Source organism: Mesoplodon bidens (genome assembly GCF_964165515.1).
Source record: "Mesoplodon bidens genome assembly, chromosome: 12".
In the NCBI taxonomy this organism is placed as follows: domain Eukaryota; kingdom Metazoa; phylum Chordata; class Mammalia; order Artiodactyla; family Ziphiidae; genus Mesoplodon; species Mesoplodon bidens.
Genome location: NC_138168.1, coordinates 46628384 through 46641019, shown reverse-complemented (window position 1 = coordinate 46641019; position 12636 = coordinate 46628384).

Sequence of the window (12636 nt, the reverse complement as noted above, 5' to 3'; positions counted from 1 at the left end):
CGATTTCTATTCCCTTTGACCTGTTACCTATCTTGCCTTTACCTGTTGCCTCTCCTGGGCTCACTGCTCACCTTTGTTTCTATGTATAAGGACACAGTGACTGATGCTCATTCAGTCCCAAGCCCAAGACCTGGGGAAAAACTGGGCTCCCTGCCAACAACGGGGAATCTGTGGTCCTGGGAGAGCCAGGGACTCCATAAAATGTGCAAACATACTCTACACAGTTTACTAAGTAGTCAGTTACACCATAATTACATACACACCAAACAACAAGGAATACCCAGCATAGTTATGGCGTCAACTCCTCATCCTTCCTCCCTAAGAAACAGGATAAAACCTGTGTAATAGGGGAAAACCTCTGCGTTCTATTACAACTCAATAACTAAAGGGATGTTGCCTATAAGCTAAAATTAACATAATGGCCCATCTCTGGGAACCCTGCTTCCCAGGTAATGAGAGTTAAGCTAAAATACCTTTGTTTAGCTCACAGGAAACATTCTGACCAGGCCCACCTGTGAATGGCTGCAGGAAGGAAGAAACTAACACACTCCCTCCAGAACTGGATCAGAACCAAGACTTCACCCCCTCCCCTTTTAGTATAAAGGAAGCCTGAATTCTAACTCGGGGAAGATGGTTCTTTGGGACACGAGACCACCATCTTCTCTGTCTGCTGGCTTTCCGAATAAAGTCGTCACTCCTTGCCCCAACACCTCGTCTCTCGATTGATTTGCCCGTCCTGCCATGAGCAGTACAAACGTGGACTCAGTAACACCTGTGAACGGCCTAGTGAAGGAAGATGGGTCTGTGTTGGTCCAATCTTATCTATTATTTTTGTCTCTCTGGTTTAACATCATCTGATCTTTGGGTTCCCAGCCTCAGTGATTCATGCACCACACTGGCCATGAGAAAGGATCATTTCTCATTTCCTCACTGGTCCATCAAAAGCAGAAAAATCTAAGCCCAGGATTAACATATTCATCAACTACATCCGTCCTGTTCCAAATGTGATACTGCACATATCTGTTCAGTGTTTGAACTTAAGGAGATCATGTTCCTCCCATGTGCCCTCTGTGAAATGCGAGCAGCAGCAGCCATTCTTCTGGAAATGTCTTCCCTCCCTCGGCAGTCTCTCTGCCACAGGGCAGGGGAAGGTGTCATACTCCCCATCCTTGCCTCTTGGTAGGAAAGGAACATCTTAGTTGAGAATGAGCTTGCGAATCCTCCTCCAGTGTGCAGAATGGATGGGCTCTGGGTTACTCATTGTGGCTTGTGTTTAGACATCTCCAGCCATGGGCATGCTCCTCTTTAACTATTTCAAGCCCACTACAGATGGACTGAGTGACTATCATATTTCTAGAGGCTGGGGCTGCCATCTTCTACTTTAGACACCAAAAGCCATCACAGTGTGTGTCTTGCTGTGAGCACTTTCCTCCATTATCTCATTTAACAAAATGCTTATCTGCCTGGGAGTTCATTTCACAAGTGTTCAGCTTGAGATGTACATTCAAGTAGACATGTCATTGAGCATAACTAATATTGGCAAGATGTTTCATGATTTACAAGGAAGTTCACATGTATTATCTTTTTTAATTTCACAGCTCAGTGAGGTAGGCAAAAGCAGTATTACCATCCTCATTTAGCAGATTAAAAAGTTGAGGTTAAATGATTGCACTTGGTCCATAAAACTCACTTAATCCCAGCCCTCTAGAGCTATGTAATCTACTGGGAGAGAAGATGCTAAACAAATAAACATGCAAAGTATCCATGATTAAAAATTGAATAAAGGCTAAAGGCTAATAATAAAGAACAAGAAATTACAAGAGAGAATGATAGGTAGGAGCTAATTTAAATCAGGTGGCAGGGAGGACATCTGTAAGGCAGTGACACAAAGAGTTGAGAGAGGGGTACTTCCCTGGTGGTGCAGTGGTTAAGAATCCGCCTGCCAATGCAGGGGACACAGGTTCGATCCCTGGTCCGGGAAGATCCCACACACCGCGGAGCAACTAAGCTCGTAAGCCACAACTCCTGAGCCCATGTGCCACAACTACTGAAGCCCACGCGCCTAGAGCCCGTGCTCCACAAGAGAAGCCACCGCAATGAGAAGCCCACGCACCGCAACAAAGAGTAGCCCTCACTCGCCGCAACTAGAGAAAGCCCGTGTGCAGCAACGAAGACCCAACACAGCCAAAAATAAATAAATAAAATAAGTAAATTTACTAAAAATAGAAAAGAGTTGAGAGAGGAAGCCAGCTGAAGAGTCGGGAAGACTCCCGGTCCAGTGGTCTCTCCACTGGCAAAACACACACCTCTGGTGGTGACAAGTCTGTGAGGAACATGTCCCACTGCCCTTCCTGTAAGATTCCTGAGTTCTCACAGGAACAGCATCACAACTAGAATAGTCCCGTCTCCTGGGTCATCCGGGCAGGCAGAGATGAGCCTCCACACCTCCGTCAGTGCACTGAGCATGGGAGGAGTCTCCCTTTCCTCACCCCGTCGTCCTTTTCCTCGCTTATTGGTTGTGGAGAGGGAGCTATTGTTAGTCCGAGAAAAGAACCGACATTGTTGGTGTAGTCGGGCGCCGAACGCGGGTGTCAGTGAAGGTAGAGCTTTAACAATAACCGCCGCTAACAGTTACCAAGTGCTCAGGGCGCCTCATGGTTGTGTCGAGCGCTGTACACGTGTGGACTCAGCTGCCCCTGACAGCATCACTGCCGGGGAGGTACGGTCATCACCACCTTTGTGGAAGCTGAGGCAAGGCCACGTGGATAGCAAGAGGTAGAACCAAGAATCCAAGCATTTAATCCCCTGCTCTGCTGCCCCTTTGCCTGGCCTGTAATTTACATAGCAACCTGCAGCAGGATGATTTATGGAGATAATTAATCTGCACCGCATTTTCAACGTTTCTTCCCCTCCTGCTCACCTCTCTAGTTTCAAGAAGTTAGTGAGGCCATTTATATTTCCCTCTCTCCGTCCTCCAAGCAGAAGAAGGAAGCTACTGCAATGCTTTCTCTCGTCTTTTAGGGAACTGGATCTCACTGAAGACCTAGGTGATGCTGGGAGAAAAGAGAGGAGTGAGTCTGAGGCAGCCAAGAGGAGGAGGAAGCTCGGGAGGCCGGTGGGGAGGGGTGGGCAGTAAGGACTGGACACTCGGGCCATCTCCACACAAGTTCCCCGAGGACCTCCGTGCACGTACAGAGCCTTCAGTGCCCAGGCAGACGTGGACCGTCGGGGTGTGGGCAGGAAGCTCAGCAGGGGAAGACCAGAGGCCTGGCCTCTTCTCCAGGCACCAGCTAGGCCTCCTGGATTGTTGATCAACCTCCGCTGGCGGCGGTGGTGGAATGGGGAGAAGCCCTCCAATGACGGCTTCGAATAATAAATTTATCTCCAGATGGAGATGGGGGAGGGTGCTTCAGAGCCAGGTTTAATTTAAATTTTAACTTTAATTAAAATTAAGTTAATCAAATTAAAATTTGAATTTGAAGAAAATGAAGAAACGGATATTTCCTACACGCCTGGATTTGTGGCTTCGTATTCATCCTTGCTACGAATACCATAAGTGTCACAAAATCACCATTCTCCTAGAGTGCATATTCTCCCCTGAAAATTCACAGGCCTCAGAACCAAAACCAATGCCGGAAACCTCTATACCATCTCCTCTGGCTCTCCGTCCGCTCTGCCGGGGATTCTTCCAACCGACTTGCTACTGCCGGCCCAACGGTGCTGAAGGGCATTCAAATGGCAGGTGTTCAATAAAAACTTCGTGGTTATTTAAAAGCACTCCTTTAAAAATTGTTCTAAAACTACCAAATCTATGCATGTCTCTATTCTTGCATAATTTATCCACTGCATCCTTTTGTGCCCTTTTTAAACTAATTGTTGCACTTCTCACATACCTTTTTCCTACATGTGTATCTTCTGTTAAATGCACACCCTCACCCTTTTTTTTTTTTTGCAAAGCTCTAGCCTCAAGATCCTGACATGAATTTCATGACACATGTCCGGGAGAGCAACTTTGCTCCCTCTTTTTCCCCCACTAACCTACAAGCCTAGTTCACCAGCACCTGCGCACTCTCTGAGGGGCTGCACCATGCGTGCTAAGGTGCTGCCAATGCCCCTGCCTCGGAAGGCAGGTTGGAAGGGTTGCCAGGCTCTGCTTGGCCTCCTGTCCAGCTTTTAGTGAACCGGGTCCAAGAATGAGCAGCCCCTGATGACCGCAGAACGCCAGACCTGCCATCTGCGTGGGCCTCATAGCAGAGTCTCCTTGAAAAGAAGCAGGTGCCCTCATTCCAGGGCATCAGAAAGTCAGGCTGCGGCCCAAGAAAAACAAGGCCCTCAAGGTTACCTCAGAGGATCTAACTCACTTTGTCACTTGGCCCTGTTTCCGGTTTGCAGGGGGAGCCCTGTGTGGGAAAGAGGGCTGAGTTAATCAGCTGCAGCAGCTGAGGGGCCTCCTGAGAGGCAGGAAGGGAGAGAAGAGGAGGATGAGGTATTTCCCGTGTTTCTAAATGTGGGTGGAGCTCATCTTTCAGGGAAGGAAAATGTGCATAATGTGGTGTCATTCCGGAGCCTAAAAATGATTGCACGTGGGAATCATAATCCAATTAGATGCGCAGGCCTGTTGGCTGACTTGGAGCCAGCAGAGCCCAGTTCACACTGCAAGTTCTGCTACTTACCAGCTCGCTGACCTTGGACAATATCCTCCACGTCTCCCCACCTCTAGGCTTCTTCACCTTCCAGCCCATCCTCGACACTGCTGCAGATTTATCTTCCTTCAACACAAATTTGACCAAGCCACTCTCCTACTCAGTACCTTTCTTTTACTCCCCCTTGCACCCGGGATAAAATCCACCTCCTGGCCAGCATGGTAGATAGCCCTCTGTGACGCAGCAGCCTTCCCGCGGGCCTCTCCCCCGCTCACCCCTGCACTTACACAGCACAGAAATGCTGTGCGTGTGCTGTGCTGTGTGTCCCCCAGACTCTTGCCTTTGCTTATGAAGTTCTACCAGGAGAAACCTGCCCACTGTTCACCGGTTTGGTGAACCATTCGCATTAGTGACTCTCTGCTGAGAAGCCTTCCTAACCAGCACCTCTGAACAAAGGTCCTCAAGCCCTTCGTGCACTGCTAATGGCCGTGTAAAACCTGTACTGCAATCATGTGTTTCCATGGAGGGTCGCCAGATTTGGTTAATAAAAAGAATGGTAATAATAATGATAGGATGCCCAATTATTTTTTTTAGTATATATGGGACACATTTTATATTAAAAATCTATTCGTTGTTAACATGAACCTCAGATTTAGCTGGACTTACGTTTATATGGATTGTCCCTACTGGACCGAGTTACACGAGGTTGGAGACTGACGAGACCTATCAATACAGCCTTGGTACACACAAAATGACTGGCAGGTGCTTGATAATCTTTATCTACCTCACATGATTGGCACCTGGAGTTTCTAGACTTGAGTTATTGGTTTTACAGGCAAATGAATAAACATGGCATTCATTTTTTTCTTTGCCTTTTAACATTAGATCGCCTTTTGAAGGCTAAGCGTTGCCCCACGCACAATTCAGACTGCAGTTTCTGATGTTCAGTTCTGATGTTCAGAACTGCAGTTCGGCAGTTTTCCAGACCCAACCTGCAATGAACACTGATAGACGACAGATGGCGCAATGGACTAACGTACTGGCCTTCCGCCCCGCTGCGGGAGGCGGGTAAGAAAGAAGGCGCGGCGCTGCCGCAGAGCCCTGCGTTATTGATTGCAAAGCTGCCGCAGAGGTGGGAGGATCCCGCCGCCATCTCGCCAGGTCTCCCGCAGTCTCCGGGATGTCCCTTCAAGATGCTTTCCACTCCCTGCCAAGTCCTTTGATGTGGGAGGAGAGAGCTGTCTGTCGCACACATTATTTTTCTCATTCATGGGAAGATTGGACCTTTCCATAGGATTATTTTATTTCACATTGTCACTGTGAACAGTGGCACCAAAGAATACCAGCTATCCTTTTTGAAGGCCACCGCCTTTTAAATCGACATCTATGCTTAAATATTACCGAGTGTAATTAAAAGGCAATAAAATCGTGTGGGGATGGGATGAGGGTGTTCATCACTCAATTATAAAACATTCTTTTATAAATAGATGAAACAGTTGAAAATAAATAGATGAAAATACTTTGGATGTAAAATAATTTCGTTATATTAATGTGTGAGCGCGGCTACGTTTTCAGCCCCATTGTAACCGCACACCTACCTGGACATTCTAACTGAAAGGAGGTGCTCTGAAAGTAAACCGTGGGTGGGGTCGCCGTGCAAATCACGCTGGCATCCCTCACTGCTAACAGCAGAGGGCGATAATCCATTCGGACAAAAAGGAGAATCATGCGCACAAATGATACATTTACGCAGCCAACATTTCATTGTAACGGGGAACTTAAAAGGTATATTCACTCACCAATCCTTTTATTAACCCAATGCCTCTTCTTAGAATATGGGTTTGCTGGTTAGAGTGCTGTATTATTTCCTTTCTTTGCAAACCACACACACATAATGCATCCTCTGTATTGTCTCACTGGGTTTCCTTAGTGAGATGAGAATTTAAAGACAGTACCAAGCATCTTGACTCAAGAATCCTTCTAGATGCTGTACTGATAACCATCAAATATAATTCAGCAATGCTTTTTAAATAGACTTTCCTTCATTGAATCTTTCCAAAGCATTAAGCTGAATTTTTACTGGTAACACATCTTTCTTTGTGTACTGGTGTATCACTAGTTTTAATAATATCTGGTCAAACTGCGTAATTACTGGAAAACAATCAATTGGAATTAACAGGTTAGGAAAGAAGCAAACAACACACTGTGGGCCCACTAAACAGTAGCCTGTGCAGTACCAGCCCCCGGCCCTCAATGAGCTGTGGACATCAGTCAACCTCTTAGCTCAGGCTGCTGTAAAGAACACCATAGATTGGGTGACTTACAAGCAACAGAAATTTATTTCTCATAGTTTGGGAGACTGCAAGTCTGAGATCAGGGCCATGGTCAGGTTCTGGTGCGGGCCCACTTCCTGGTTTAAAGACAGCAGTCTTCACACTGTACACTGACATGGGGAAAAGACGGGGAGAGAGCTCTCTGGGCTCCCTAACACCACCACGTTGAAGGTTGGATTTCAACGTATGAATTTTGGGGGAGCACAAACATTCAGTCCATTACAGTCAGTATGCTTCACAAAGAAAATGGAGAGTTAGTTAATCTGGCCCATCAGTTTCATGGAGGTCATTTTATACTTTTTTTTTTTTTTTTTCTTTACGTGGACCTCTCACTGTTGTGGCCTCTCCCATTGCAGAGCACAGGCTCTGGACGCACAGGCTCAGCGGCCATGGCTCACGGGCCCAGCTGCTCTGCGGCATGTGGGATCTTCCCGGACCGGGGCACGAACTGGTGTCCCCTGCATCGGCAGGCGGACTCTCAACCACTGTGCCACCAGGGAAGCCCCATGGAGGTCATTTTAAAAAGCTTCTGCTTGAATTCAGAAAAGTAGTCATTGTTTTTCAAAAAAAAAAAAAACAATAAAAAATACATACTAATCTACCACTTAGCCAAATCCACATGCAACGTAATTGAAGCAATTGTGAAATCACATGGTATCCTAACTTAAGACCTGGCAGAACAAAACTGAGCTCCTCTCACCCCCAGTGGGGCTGCCAGTTGACGAGGCTCATCCACAAAGTCCTCCCCACAGTGAGTCCGTGTCAAATTTTCAGTGTGGAAAGCAACTCTTCAGTCCTGGCTGCTGGAATGCCATCTGTGTCCCCTGCCAGTCACACAGACACTGTCCTTACCAGCCCCTCGGATTTTATGTCCAAACTTAGTATATCCAACTGCAGCAAGCAAGAATTTTAGTCCTGAGACTCAGGTGCACAAGAAATATATATTTTTAGAATCCCTTAAATCAAGGTAAATGTGACTCCAAGTCCCCCTTCCACTGAGTTGATGGGCTGTTGAATCATTATCATTACTGGGCACCTGCTCTGTCCTGATTTGTATCAGGGTTCCAGGTTCCTGCAGCCCACAGGCCACATTGTCCCAGCCCCTGCGGTTCCTTGGGGTCTAAAGACCCGGCTCTTTCTGTGCCTCGCTTGGGGCATGAGAATCATTGGTGAGCTGCAAGGTCCCACCTCTGGGGCCCAGCCTCTCTAGCTAGGGACACTCTGGGGACATCCTGCCCTCTTTTCAGCACACAGACAAGGAATGACAAGCAGCCCCACCCTCACAAGACCTCTGACCAGTCGTAGGGGGAACTTGCTCCCACATCACCCAGCTGCCTCCTCCCACTCTAGGGTATTAGAATTTACCTTAAACAGGAGCAGCTGTGACCCCCCTTGGCACCAAGGGGTGGTAAAAACAATTTGTGGATTGGCACTGAATGGAAATGAGTTCTGTTTTAATGTGAACAAAACAATTTTAAAGATTCAAAGCAGCTTTCATCAAGAATAGCCTGTCTTTTCTGGACAGTTATAAAAAGAGGAGGGATGGAAACTTCCCTACCATGGAGAACACGGAGCCTCTGCTGTTGGGCTCTGGAAGCATCTCCACATGCAGACAATTCATCTTGTTAATGAGCATCTCCAGCTCCTACATTCCTTCCATCCCATCTCTAATTAAGCAAGTGCATTAAATTTTCAGTATCAGCAATAAATGTCCCTCCAGCGCAAGAAATTTCTATTATAGTTGTATACCTTTTCTACTATAGAAAAGAAATAACTCACATTTACGTGATTCCAGTGTTGGCTCTGAGTAAACGAATATGGGAGCAAGTCAGAAAGGAATCCGAAGGAAGTATAGTGATGGGAAAGAAGGCTGGAACTCACAGCCCCTGGGAGCCGAAGGGTCGGTCCTGGTCAGTGAACCACTTCCATTAGGGAGCTCATTATTTCAGAAGACAGCCCATGCCATTATGACAACCCTCTGCGGCAACACTGGCGAGTAGAATGTTCTGCAACGATAGAAAGATTCTATAATACAGAGTTTGCTGTTATAGTGTGCTTGCTACTGGGAGCTTAAAATATGGTTAGTGCAACCAAGAAACTGAATTTTAAATTTACTTAACTTTAGTTAATTTAATTTAAATTTAAAGAGTTGTATGTGCTAGGGGCTCCCATGTTGGACAGCACATGTCTGCGGTCTTTTTCTCTTTTAATCTATGATTTGTACCTCATCTACTTTCGTAAAAGTTCTAAAACGGATTACCAAAAACATAAAGTGTAGCGTGAAATGGCAAAATTGAAAAAAAATTAGTAATAAAAGAAGAAAGTAATTCTGTAAAAGAGAGCAGAAAAATAGTGTTCCCAGACACATGGAATGAGTTAGTCATTGCCTTTGAAAAGTAAATTTATTTGTAAATTGCTGGAAAGTAAGGCAAAAATGGAGAGTCACACAGGAGGCAAGGTTGAAATGTGTAGTTAACAAGTGTTTGGCTGCCAGCAACCCTTATTTTTTGGGGAACGGTTGCCCTGCCTCTGAAGCCCCCAGCCCTCACCCATTGCATCTACTTAGTTATGGCAGAGCCACTGGGGGTGACGCTACCTCTGGCACCTACTGGCCAATCACAGTTGTCCTCTTGAGAGACTGGACTTGGGACACAGGAGAGTGTGATCTCTCCCTAGGCCAATGGACACAGGTGTGAAACTCGGGGTCTGTGGAGCTGAGGGACAGAAGACGGTGGTCTGGCACCAAGACAGGAGAACACAGTGTGGTGAAGGTCATGGGCACAGGCTCCGGGTTCAACTGCTGTCTTACTTACTAGCTGTGTGACATTGGCCACATGCCCTAACTTCTCTAGGCTTCCTCTTCTGTAAAATGGGAGTGATTTTAATTCAGATTTCACAGAGTTGTTGTACAAATAAATGCAAGGACATAATAAGTGCTTCACAAATATTATTATTAATTATAATAATATTAGGGTCAGAATCCTGACAGCACTCAAGTCACTGGACTGTGTCATTGTCAAAGTCTTAGCAATTACCAGCCCTTGGGCTCCATGAGACACACTCCTCCCCACACTCTTAAAATAATATTCTGGGGCTTCCCTGGTGGCGCAGTGGTTGAGAGTCCACCTGCCGATGCAGGGAACACGGGTTCGTGCACCGGTCCGGGAAGATCCCACATGCCACGGAGTGGCTGGGCCCGTGAGCCATGGCTGCTGAGCCTGCACGTCCGGAGCCTGTGCTCCGCAACGGGAGAGGCCACAACAGTGAGAGGCCCGCGTACCGCACAAAATAAATAAATAAAATAATAATAGTATTCTGTTTTGCTTCAGTGAATTCGGGTTGGGTTTCTAGTAACTGTATAAAGCGGAGTGTTAACTTGTATGCCATCTTTTGGAATGCTACCTTGTCTTCTTCCCTGTGCAGATGGCCAGGCCGACCTAACCTTCCTCAGACTCTTACCACAGGCAGGGGCATGGATAGGAGAGCTCAGATAGACACAACTTTAAAGTTATGATATTTAGTGGACATGGGCCATGTTTTTGGCTGCCCAGCACCCACACCATTTTATTTGGGAATAAACCTTCCAGAATATACGTCTTGGAGGGAGATAGGGTCCCACTTCCTACTATAGGAGCTGGAAGTTTCCAAATGATGCTTTTCTCCACCCCTTGGCAGATATAGTGTGGACACATGGCCTGGGCTAGGCTAATTGAATGCTTGTGATGGGGACTCCGGAAGGAGTGACACAGATGTGACTTGGAGTTGTCATGGTGATGGTGATGCTGACATCCAGAGCCCTGCTCTGAAGGGGGTGGCACTGATGCCAATGTGCTGACCCAATTGCTCCTGAGACCTGACCCTCACGGGCTCCCCCTGCCCAGCTTCCCATTTTCCAAGCCTAGTTCTGCAAATTTCCTGTGCATTCTGTGAGCTATCCAATATGTTGCCAATGAACTCCTCCTCTGCATAAGCTGGCCAGGAGGGGGCCTTTGGTTTGTAATCAAGAACATTGCTTTTCCCTTTTACCCCTTTGAGAAATTAAGTGACCAAAAATAAACACAGCTTTCTCCCTGGGCCCTTGCTGCATCACCTTCAACGAATATTCCTGCTCCAGCCCCCAAAATGGGCACGTTTCTATCAACTCATGCACAATCCTGTGGTGCTTGGACTGCCACTTGGCCACACTCGGCCTGATTCTTGTACCACGGCACAGCATGTGATGCAAGAGGTCAGAACGACCGAGCAGGTACCAGACATGCTGCATTGCTTCCAAAGTTACCATTATCAGGTTTGAGGCTGATGTCGTATTCTGGAGAGAGGAAAGTAAGCTGTCTTCAGAATGACTGAATTTATACACAAGTCAAATGTTCATCTTTTATTTTGAATGGATGTGCCAGAACACCTCTAAGAACGACCTTATCCTTTAGGTTAATACATTAGTTTTCTCTCTTGATGAAGTCGTGTTTATAGTTTCACCTTCTAACATAGAGTTCTTCCCAGAAACTTGTTGTTCAATAGTCTATCCACATGTGTTCGTCTCTGAGTTCTGTGCAGACAGGAGCATATGTACCCAGAGCCTAGTGCTATTCTCAATGAACACTAGATAAGAAATGTTTGTTGAACAAATGAGTAAGGGAGCTAATTCATGAGTGAAGGTGCAAGTAGCATGCAGGAGAAGCATGAGGCGCCAGCCATTTGCGTTGGCCCTGGAAGGACAGACCTTCTGTGAGCTTGGTAATGGAGAAGGAAAAACCACAGCTGATGATCCTGAACATCTACTCATTACAGAAATATGAGGCTGTTTGGGTCTGTTTGGTTTTCATCATGAGGAGAATTGACAATTAAATCCTTCTGTGAAGGTAACAAGCACACCCAGTGGGAGACTTGGGCACAAGCTGTAGGACAGTCATGGATGGGGCAGGGTGCGATCACGTGTGGTGTGAAGCTGGCACGACCCTCCACAGTGAGCTCGCCTCTGTCATGGGAGGGGTGCCACTGAGCTCCCCCTCTTCACTCGTCCAGCTCAGCTCCCCAGGAGCCCCTGGAACAGCAGACTCTTCTGTCCTGGCTCAGATTCATTTGGATGACTTGGCTGATCTCTTAGGACCTACATTTCTGATTTTCCCCCATTCTTTAATCCAAAACAAAGAAGGAGAAGAGCCATTTCAGACACCATCTGTCATCTCTATAAATCAAACTACATTTCTGGGTTTTTCTGCTTTGACCACATCAGGGGAATGCAGCTGGACAGATTTCCACCAATTCGGGATTGCCTAACTCAAAATATTAACTGGTCTTTGGAAAATTTAATTTGGGGACTCTGAAGCCTTCTCCTTCGAGAGAGGCAGCTGGCCTCCAGGGTAGCAGACCTGAGGTATAGGAGGCCGATGACTACTGACAGGGAGAGATGTGCCTTCAATACTCAGATGAAGGTAGACCACACAGGCAGACTCTCTGAATGGCAGTTGCTACATGGAGTGGAGCGGCTGTTCTAGCTCAGCGCCTCTGGGACAAATACAAATCTCCCGGGGATCATGATTCAGGATGTGGGTGGGGCCTCAAATTCTGCCTTTCTGACCAGCCCTCAGGTGGAGTCAGTGCTGGCGGTCCTCAGACCCCATCTGGAGCAGGAGGCTCAGGCTCCAAAGGGAGCAGCATGG